The sequence below is a fragment of the Hordeum vulgare genome, chromosome 7H (assembly GCF_904849725.1).
Source record: "Hordeum vulgare subsp. vulgare chromosome 7H, MorexV3_pseudomolecules_assembly, whole genome shotgun sequence".
Taxonomy (NCBI): domain Eukaryota; kingdom Viridiplantae; phylum Streptophyta; class Magnoliopsida; order Poales; family Poaceae; genus Hordeum; species Hordeum vulgare.
In genome coordinates this window covers 113415575-113423854 of record NC_058524.1, presented here as the reverse complement: position 1 = coordinate 113423854, position 8280 = coordinate 113415575, and positions in this window count along the sequence as shown.

The window sequence follows — 8280 nt, the reverse complement described above, 5'->3', positions numbered from 1 at the left end:
GTCCATCGGATCCCAACAAACCGAGCATAGCAATAGCAAGAGAATTACATAGATGCCTTGATCATGTAGGGCAGCTCACAAGGACTAACCATTAAGCACAAGATTGGAGAGAAGACATCACATAGCTACTGGTCATGGGCTCATGGTCCAAGGAGGAATACTCACGGCACGTCCGGGAAGCTTCCATGGCAGTGGAGAAGCTCCCAGAGATCAATCCTCCCTCCGATAGGGTGCCGGGAAGAGGTCTCCTAACGCTCTCGATCTCGGAAGCGCTGCGGAGGCGGAACGATGGAGAAATTCGCGATTCCATAAAGTCTGCGAGGGTATCCTCTCGGGACTCTAAATATAGGCCAAAGGAGGGCACTCGAGGAGGTGGGACCCACCCAGGCGGCCTCCTGGCGCGGCCTAGGGCTGTTGGAAATATGCCCTATAGGCAATAATAAATTAGTTATTATTATATTTCCTTGTTCATCATAATCGTTTATTATCCATGCTAGAATTGTATTGATTGGAAACTCAAATACATGTGTGGATACATAGACTACACACTGTCCCTGGTGAGCCTCTAGTTGACTAGTTCGTTTATCAAAGATGGTCAAGGTTTCCTGACCATAGGCAAGTGTTGTCACTTGATAACGGGATCGCATCATTAGGAGTATCATGTGATGGACAAGACCCAAACTATGAACATAGCATATTGATTGTGTCGTTTTATTGCTATTGTTTTCTGCGTGTCAAGTATTTGTTCCTGTGACCATGAGATCATATAACTCACTGGCACCGGAGGAATACCTTGTGTTCATCAAACGTCACAACGTAACTGGGTGACTATAAAGGTGTTCTATAGGTATCTCCGAAGGTGTCCGTTGAGTTAGTATGGATCAAGACTGGGATTTGTCACTCCGTGTGACGGAGAGGTATCTTGGGGCCCACTCGGTAATACAACATCACACACAAGCCTTGCAAGCAATGTGACTAAGTGTAAGTCACGGGATCTTGTATTACGGAACGAGTAAAGAGACTTTCCGGTAACGAGATTGAAATAGGTATGCGGATACCGACGATCAAATCTCGGGCAAGTAACATACCGAAGGACAAAGGGAATGACATACGGGATTATATGAATCCTTGACACTGAGGTTCAACCGATAAGATCTTTGGAGAATCTGTAGGATCCAATATGGGCATCCAGGTCCCGCTATTTGATATTGACCGGGGAGTGTCTCGGGTCATGTCTACATAGTTCTCGAACCCGCAGGGTCTGCACACTTAAGGTTCGATGACGTTTCGGTATAGTTGAGTTATAGGTGTTGGTAACCGAAAGTTATTCGAAGACCCAGATGAGATCCAGGACGTCACGAGGAGCTCCGGAATGGTCTGGAGGTAAAGATTGATATATAAGAAGTCCTGTTTTGGTCACCGGAAAAGTTTCGGGCTCATCGGTAGTGTACCGAGAGTGCCGGGAGGGTCGCCGGGGACCATGGGGAGGGGTGTCACGCCCCAAGGGGTCTCATGGGATATGGGAAGAGATAAACTAGCCCCTAGTGGGCTGGAATAAGTTCCCACTAAGGCCCACAAGGTTTGAGAAGGAAAAAACACAAGGTGGAAAGAGTTTCCAAGTAGGAAGGTGGAATCCTACTCCAAGTAGGATTGGAGTAGGACTACTCCACCTCCATTTTCGGCCAAATCTTGAGGGTATGAGGCTGCCTCCTCCCCTCCCTCTCTCCTATATATACTAGAGGTATTGAGGGTTTTTGAGACACAACTTTGCCACGTGCTGCTCAACCCTATACCACGCAGTTTTTCCTCTAGATCGTATTTCTGCGGAGCTTAGGCGAAGCCCTGCCGGAGTAGATCATCACCACCACCGGCGCGCCGTCACGCTGCCAGAGAAATCTTCTACCTCTCCACCCCCTCTCGCTAGATCAAGAAGGTGGAGATTGTCATCAAGCTGTATGTGTGCTGAACGCGGAGGTGTCGTCCGTTCGGCACTACATCGGAACGGGTCGTGAGATGGATCGCAAGACGATTCGTGGGACGGATCGTGGGACAGATCGCAGGACGGTTCGCGGGACGGTTCGTGTGGCGGTTCGAGGGACGTGAAGACGTTCCACTACATCAATCGCGTTTCTTAATGCTTCCTGCTGTGCGATCTACAAGGGTACGTAGATCCAAATCTCCTCTCGTAGATGGACATCACCATGATAGGTCTTCGTGTGGGTAGGAAATTTTTTGTTTTCCATGCAACGTTCCCCAACAGTGGCATCAGAGCTAGGTTCATGCGTAGATGTTATCTCGAGTAGAACACAAAGGGTTTTGTGGATGGTGATGTTCGATTTGTTGCCCTCCTTAGTCTTTTCTCGATTCGGCGGTATTGTTGGATTGAAGCGGCCCGGACCGACATTATTCGTACGCTTACGAGAGACTGGTTTCATCGATTGACATGAAACCTCGTTGCATAAAGATGACTGGGGGGTGTCGGTTTCTTCAACTTTAGTTGAATTGGTTTTGACCGAGGCGGTCCTTGGAGAGGTTAAATAGCAATTTGCACATCTCCGTTGTGGTTTTTGCGTCAGTAAGATGCGATCTACTAGATACCCATAGCAGCCACGTAAAACATGCAACAACAAATTAGAGGACGTCTAACTTGTTTTTGCAGAGTATACTTGTGATATGATATGGCCAATGACGTGATGTGATATATTGGATGTATGAGATGATCATGTTGTAATAGTTAATATCGACTTGCACGTCGATGGTACGGCAACCGGCAGGAGCCATAGGGTTGTCTTTAAACTAATGTTTGTGTTTGCAGATGTGTTTACTATATTTCTAGGACGTAGCTTTAGTAGTAATAGCATAAGTAGCACGACAACCTCGATGGAGACACGTTGATGGAGATCATGGTGTGGCGCCGGTGACAAGAAGATCATGATGGTGCTTTGGTGATGGAGATCAAGAAGCACATGATGATGACCATATCATGTCACTTATGAATTGCATGTGATGTTAATCCTTTTATGCACCTTATTTTTCTTAGAACGACGGTAGCATTATGAGGTGATCTCTCACTAAAATTTCAAGACGAAATTGTGTTCTCCCAGACTGTGCACCGTTGCGACAGTTCGTCGTTTCGAGACACCACGTGATGATCGGGTGTGATAGACTCAACGTTCACATACAACGGGTGCAAAACAGTTGCACACGCGGAACACTCGGGTTAAGCTTGACGAGCCTAGCATGTGCAGACATGGCCTCGGAACACATGAGACCGAAAGGTCGACCATGAATCGTATAGTTGATATGATTAGCATAGAGATGCTTACCACTGAAACTATTCTTGACTCACGTGATGATCGGACTTGAGATAGTGGATTTGGATCATGTACCACTCAAATGACTAGAGAGATGTACTTTTTGAGTGGGAGTTCTTAAGTAATATGATTAATTGAACTAATTATCATGAACATAGTCTAATGGTCTTTGCGAATTACAATGTAGCTTGCGCTATAGCTCTACTGTTTTTATATGTTCCTAGAGAAAATTTAGTTGAAAGTTGATAGTAGCAACTTTGCGGACTAAGTCCGTAAAACTAAGGATTGTCCTCATTGCTGGGCAGAAGGCTTATGTCCTTAATGCACCACTCGGTGTGCTGCACCTCGAGTGTCGTTTGTGGATGTTGCAAACATCTGGCATACACTTTATGATGACTACGTGATAGCTCAGTGTGCAATACTTAATGGCTTAGAAGCAAGGTGCCGAAGATGTTTTGAAAACGTCGCGGAACATAAGATATGTTCTAAGAGATGAAATTGAGATTTCATGCTCGTGCCCTTGTTGAGAGGTATAAGACCTCCGACAAGATTCTTTGGGTACAAAGTAAAGGAGAAAAGCTCAAATCGTTGAGCATGTTCTCAGATTGTCTGAGTACAACAATCGTTTGAATCAAGAGGGAGTTAATCTTCGAGATGATATAGTGATGGTTCTCCAAAGTCACTACCACTAAGCTGCCAGAGCTTCGTAATGAAATATAACATATCAAGGATAGATATGATGATCCCTGAGTGATTCGCAATGTTTGACACTGCGAAAGTAGAAATCAAGAAGGAGCATCAATTGTTGATGGTTAGTAAAACCACTAGTTTCAAGAAGGGCTAGGGCTAGAAGGGATACTTCATGGAACGGCAAACCGGTTGTTGCTCTAATGGAGAAACCCAAGATTGAACCCAAACCCGAGATTAAGTGCTTCTGTTATGAGGGGAACGGTCACTGAGGCGGAGCCACCCTAGATACTTGGTAGATAAGAAGGCTGGCAAAGTCAACAGAAGTATATTTGATATACATGATATTGATGTGTGCTTTACTGGTACTCCTAGTAGCACGAGGGTATTGGATACAGGTTCGGTTGCTAAGTGATTAGTAACTCAAAATGAAAGCTACGGTATAAACGGAGACCAGCTAAAGGCGAGGTGACGATATGTGTTGCAAATGTTTCGAAGGTTGATGTGATCAGACATCACACGCTCCCTCTATCATCGGGATTGGTAGTAACACCTAAATAATTGTTATTTGGTGTTTTCATTGAGCATGAACATGATTGGATCATGTTTATTGCAATACGATTATTCATTTAAAGAGAATAATAGTTATTCTATTTTCTTGAATAATTGCCCTCAATGGTTTATTGAATCTCGATAGTAGTGTTACACATGTTCATAATATTGGTGCCAAAAGATACAAAGTAATAATGATAGTACCACTTAGTTGTGGCACTGCCACTTGAGTCATGTTGGTGTAAAATGCATGAAGAAGCTCCATGCTGATGGATCTTTGTACTCACTCATTTTTGAAACGTTTGATACATGCAAACCATACCTGTTGGCATAAACGCATGAAGAAACTCCATGCGGATAGATCATTTGGACTCACTTGATTTTGAATCACTTGAGACATGCAGATCATTCCACATGAAACAAGAGAGTAACTTGTTGGGAGTAATACATTTTTTATGTGTGCAGTCCAATGAGTGCTGAGGCACGTAGTGGATATCGTTATGTTCTTACTTCACTGACGATTTGAGTAGATACAGGAGTATTTACTTGATGAATCACAAGTCTGAAATATTGAAAAGTTCAAAGCTATTTCAGAGTGAAGATCGTCGTGACAAGAGGATAAACAGTCTACGATATGATCATAGAGATGAATATCTGAGTTACGAGTTTTGGTACGCAGTTAAGACAATGTGGAAATTGTTTCGCAGTTCATGCCACCTAGAACACCATAGTGTGATGATGTGTCTAAACGTCATAACCGCGCTTTATTGGATATAGCGCATGTTATGGTGTCTCTTATCGAATTACCACTATCATTTATGGGTTATGCGTTAGAGACAACCGCATTCACTTTAAATAGGGCACCACGTATTTCCGTTGAGATGACACAGTATAGACTATGGTTTGGACAAACCTAAGCTGTAATTTCTTAAAAGTTTGGGGCTGCGACGCTTATGTGAAAAAGTTTCAGTCTAATAAGCTCGAACCCAAAAGCGGATAAAAGCATCTTCATAGGATATCCAAAACAGCTGGATACATCTCCTATCTCAGATCCGGAAGCAATGTGTTTGTTTCTAGAAATGGTTCCTTTCTCGAGGAAAGGTTTCTCTCGAAAGAATTGAGTGGGAGGGTGGTGGAACTTGATGAGGTTAGTGAACCATCACTTCAACCAGTGTGTAGCAGGGCGCAGGAAGATGTTCCTGTGGCGCCTACACCAATTGAAGTGGAAGCTGATGATGGTGATCATTAGAGCTTCGGATCAAGTTCCTACAAAACTCATAGGTTGACAAGGTCGCGTACTACTACAGAGTGGTATAGTAACCCTGTCTTGGATGTCATGTTGTTGAACAACAATGAAACTACGAGCTATGGAGAAGCGATGGTGGGCCCGGATTCCGACAGATGGCTGGAGGCCATGAAATCCGAGAGAGGATCCATGTATGAAAACAAAGTGTAGACTTCGGAAGAACTACTAGATGGTCGTAGGACAATTGAGTAAAGTTGGATCTTTAAAAGGAAGACAAACGATGATGGTGACTATTCACCATTAAGAAAAGCTTGACTTGTCGCACAGATGTTTTCGACAAGATCAAAGAGTTGACTATGATGAGACTTTCTCACTCATAGCGATGCTAAAAGTATGTTGGAATTATGTTAGTAGTTGTTGCATTATTTATGAAATATTGCACATAGGATGTCAAAACATTATTTCCTCGACGGTTTCCTTGAGGAAAGGTTGTATGTGATACAAGCAGAAGGTTTTGTGGATCCTAAGGATACTAACAAGTATGCAAGCTTCAACGATCCTTTCAAGGACTGGTGCAAGCATCTCGGAGTTGGAATATACGCTTTGATGTAATGATCAAAGCTTTTTGGGTTTGTACAAGGTTTATGAGGATCTTGTATTTCCAAAGAAGAGAATGGGAGCACTATAGAATTTCTAATAAGTATATGTGGTAGACATATTATTGATCGGAAGTAATGTAGAATTTCTGTAAAGCATAAAGGTTGTTTGAAAGGGGTTTTTCAAAGGAAGACCTGGATAGAGCTACTTGAACATTGAACATCAAGATCTATGGAGATAGATCAAAATGCTAAATAGAACTTTCAAAAGAAATGCATGCCTTGACAAGTTTTTGAAGGAGTTCAAAAATAGATCGGCAAAGAAGGAGTTATTGGCTGTGTTGTAAGGTGTAAATATGAGTAAGACTCAAAAGCCCGACCACGGCAGAAAAAAGAGAAAGGACGAAGGTCGTCCCCTATGCCTTAGCCTTAGACTCTACAGTATGCCATGCTGTGTACCGCACCTGATGTGTGCATTGCCACAAGTCTGTTAAGAGGTACACAGAGTGATCCTGGATTGAATCACTGAACAGCGGTCAAAGTTATCCTTAGTAACTAATAGACTAAGGATTCTTTTTCTCGATTATGGAGGTGGTTGAAGAGTTCGTCGTAAAGGGTTACGTTGATGCAAGCTTTGACACTAATCCGAATAACTATGAGTAGTAAAACGGATTCGTATAGTAGAGTAGATATTTGGAGTATTTCAGAATACCATGTAGTAGCAACATCTATAAGATGACATAAAGATTTGTAAAGCACACACGGATCTGAAAGATTCAGAACCGTTGACTAAAACCTCTCTCACGAGCAAGACGTGATCAGACCCGAGAACTATATGGGTGTTGGATTCATTAAAATCACATGGTCATGTGAACTAGATTATTGACTCTAGTGCAAGTGGGAGACTGTTGGAAATATGCCCTAGAGGCAATAATAAATTAGTTATTATTATATTTCCTTGTTCATAATAATCGTTTATTATCCATGCTAGAATTGTATTGATTGGAAACTCAAATACATGTGTGGATACATAGACTACACACTGTCCCTGGTGAGCCTCTAGTTGACTAGTTCGTTGATCAAAGATGGTCAAGGTTTCCTGACCATAGGCAAGTGTTGTCACTTGATAACGGGATCACATCATTAGGAGAATCATGTGATGGACAAGACCCAAACTATGAACGTCGCATATTGATCGTGTCATTTTATTGCTATTGTTTTCTGCGTGTCAAGTATTTGTTCCTATGACCATGAGATCATATAACTCACTGGCACCGGAGGAATACCTTGTGTGCATCAAACGTCACAACGTAACTGGGTGACTATAAAGGTGTTCTACATGTATCTCTGAAGGTGTCCGTTGAGTTAGTATGGATCAAGACTGAGATTTGTCACTCCGTGTGACCGAGAGGTATCTTGGGGCCCACTCGGTAATACAACATCACACACAAGCCTTGCAAGCAATCTGACTAAGTGTAAGTCACGGGATCCTGTATTACGGAACGAGTAAAGAGACTTTCCGGTAACGAGATTGAAATAGGTATGCGGATACCGACGATCAAATCTCGGGCAAGTAACATACCGAAGGACAAAGGGAATGACATACGGGATTATATGAATCCTTGACACTGAGGTTCAACCGATAAGATCTTTGGAGAATATGTAGGATCCAATATGGGCATCCAGGTCCCGCTATTGGATATTGACCGAGGAGTGTCCCGGGTCATGTCTACATAGTTCTCGAACCCGCAGGGTCTGCACACTTAAGGTTCGGTGACATTTCGGTATAATTGAGTTATAGGTGCTGGTAACCGAAAGTTGTTCAGAGTCCCAGATGAGATCCAGGACATCACGAGGAGCTCCGGAGGTAAAGATTGATATATAG